The sequence below is a fragment of the Diabrotica virgifera genome, chromosome 2 (assembly GCF_917563875.1).
Source record: "Diabrotica virgifera virgifera chromosome 2, PGI_DIABVI_V3a".
Lineage (NCBI taxonomy): Eukaryota > Metazoa > Arthropoda > Insecta > Coleoptera > Chrysomelidae > Diabrotica > Diabrotica virgifera.
This window is the reverse complement of record NC_065444.1, coordinates 16,798,773-16,802,204: the sequence shown is the minus strand read 5'-3', so window position 1 is coordinate 16,802,204 and position 3,432 is coordinate 16,798,773.

Sequence of the window (3,432 nt, the reverse complement as noted above, 5' to 3'; positions counted from 1 at the left end):
ATTTTGTCTAATAATTTCGATGTCATCAATCTTTTATTAGCATAGTATGTACGATTCCCACTGGAAATACATGTATTTATTTCGCTACTTACGTATTTCTTTTGATTGATTTCTGTGCCCAGATATGTGAAGGCATACACACGTTCAATAGTACCTATATTTAGTTGTCTATTACGATATTATTTTCATTGTCAAGTGTTCTTTTGACGGTCATGTACAGTGGAACCCCGATAAGTCGGCCCCCGATAACCCGGAAATCCGGCTAACCCGGACCGATTTTCATCAGAAAAAACAAACATTTTTTCACTTTGCCTGAGTTTTTACCAAGAAATAAACAATAGTGTATACCACTGTACGGAATTTAGATGTACTGTGCATATGTATTTCATGATTTTGCAATTATAATGTGTATTTTCCTATTAAAAATATTTATTTTACTAATTTTTACCATATTCTCCGACTAACCCGGATTTTCGATAACCCGGATCGGCCGCGGTCCCGATTAATCCGACTTATCGAGGTTCCACTGTACTTCGTTTTTGTTTTGTTTATTTTAAGCCCTTTTTTTCGTGCTTCAGGATCAATTTCCTTGAATGTTTCCATTAGTCGTGGAGTGATTTGTAGTATATTCGTATTTATATGGTCGGTTTCCTTGGTTTTTTGACGACTGCTTCAAGAACTAGGTTAAACAACATGGTTGATCATGCGTCTCCCTGTCGCACTCCCACATTTATGTCAATAAGGGGAGTAAGTTATCCATCAACTCTAACTGCGGTTTTTGAACCCTGCATCGTGATTTTTATGAGGCTGATATATTTTTTAAATATACTTAGATTACGAAGACCTCTTTTCACACTATCAAAAGCTTGTTTAAAGTCTGTATACATATTATATAGTTCTATGTAGTATTCATAAGCTTTTGCTTCTTTCGTTTAGTATGAATATATTGTCGGCACTGGTTCTATTTGGTCTGAATCCATTATGATAGTCACCAATAATAATTATAAAAAAAGGTTTGCTCTAAAAGAAATTTTGCTGTATTGCAAATCGTCGGACTAATATCAAAAATGCATAAGTCAAAAATATTCAATTTTAGACTTTTTATAGCATATGTTAGCATTATCCAAATGCACGGCTCTGTTTTTTTCTAATATATTTGACTAGGTTTTGCTATCGTTTTTAGTATGAATATATTGTCGGCAGTCTGAATATTTGGTCTGAATCCATTATGATAGTCACCAATAATAATTATAAAAAAAGGTTTGCTCTAAAAGAAATTTTGCTGTATTGCAAATCGTCGGACTAATATCAAAAATGCATAAGTCCAAAATATTCAATTTTAGACTTTTTATAGCATATGTTAGCATTATCCAAATGCACGGCTCTGTTTTTTTCTAATATATTTGACTAGGTTTTGCTAAAGTTGTGAAAATGAAACCTGCATAAGTCCATTAATGTTGATAACCATATGAAGGGGACAGGAAAAGAAGGTGCTATGTCAATTTTTGCAGAAATGAGTTTCTGGTCTCCTCTGTTGGCCAGCGATCTCGACTACCATTCTATAAATTAATCACCGGCTATGAACGTGTTGAGTCATGAATAACAATTTATTTTAATTTCTCTAGTCAGGCTAAGAAGGTGGCAAGTCCGCGCGGTCCCGGCGAAAAAAGTGCTATGTTATGTTGTGCACATAGACTGATTTAGTAGTAATTAAGGATACAGGTTAAAATGACATACTACTTGTACTATTTTCAAGTTATATTTAGTTGTGTACAAGTGGAGGTATGCACAGTTAGTTTTTTGTCTCCCCTGTAAAATCAGGTATTTTGGACTTATGCCTTTTTTACATTAGGTTGACGAAATTATGCAGATCAAATAAAAAAAATCCTTACCTTACCTTCCTTGTCTATGCGTGTTACACAAATAAGTGACAAAATTACACATCGATAAAATCGGCTAATTGTCTTTGCATTTCCGTGCATAAAAATTAACTAGACACATTAATTACTTCATTTAATATTCTCTTTTTTTTTGTTTTCTAAACAGATCAATTTAGGACGGTTAGAAAATAAAGCAACATGTCATTAATACCGATGATTTGCTAAATACAGCGTTGAACAAAAAATGACACATAATGACTAAGTATACGTTAGCCAGGAAGTCGTAATGTGAGGATTTCAAAACTAAGTGAAGGATTCTAGCTTATAATTTTTTAATTACGGTTGCTGTGCAATTTTCGTGATTTATTTGTTTCGATGGATACTCTTTTATTTCACAGTTTGCTAAAGTGGACGTATACCTATAATACAAGTAACGACATTACAACTGAGGCTATGAGAGAAAGAGTGGGCTAAGCCCAAATACTAAATAATGGATTTACACGAACCAAGAATATTAGCGTTTTTTTGAAATTTTATAAAATTAAAATATGATGCCAAATTGTCTACCAATCATTAACTACTTAATAACAAAAAACTCGAAGATTGTGCAGTTTATTTAACAAAAATAAAAAAATTTAAGCTTTTTTGTGGATTAGACCGCTTTTGCATCAGAGCGCCCTTAAACATTTTGATAGGAATGTGGATTAGACCTAGAGTAGAATACAATTAAACAATATCATTGTTGAAAATATGCTTTAATAAAACACAAAGTAAGAAAAATACTTAATCTTCATCGTTAATGAACTCTTCTTTTTGCTGTATAGCGGATCTTATTGTTCTGGTGCTTGTGTAAAATCCATAATGTATTGGAGGTATAAATAAAAGTAATTCCAAAAGATTTTTTTTGCTTCGGTTATTGGACGTTCATCGGGATATAGATAATTTATTTAGCTTAAGAATTTCCCTGGATGTCCTCTTTTTGACATTTAGTGAGTAAAAGAGAACATCTGCATTATTTCTGTATTTGCAGTAAATTTGGATTTGTTATCTTGTATTGTAACCTTAAAGTAGGGAGAATTTAAGTGTAAAATTCTCCCTACTCCAAGATTACAACCATACTGTGTACCATAGCGCATCTCCAAGCGCAAAGAGAGGATACGATTAAAAAGAAAGGGACTGCACTTAACAGTTAAATTTCCACCTTAACACAAACATCTATTCAATGGAAGGTTAGATTGTGTGATACGTACCCTTGATTAGCAGTTAAAACCGGTCTATCCTACAAAGAGGATGGTTATGGTTAGCCCACTCTTGCATCCTTTTACGTATTTATTTATTGAACAGTTTTGGTATATTCCACAATTTCGTGGGTTAGCCCATTCGTGTTTTCAAATCTTTGTTATTTTCTATAATGCAAAATCACTTTACTGGAGAGATTTATGTTATAATATACGGAAATGTTGGTTAGACCGGTTTTGCTTTAAAACTTTAGGTCATTAGAAGTGATTGCAATCTATAACTCAATTATCAACAAAATGTTGGTTAACCCACT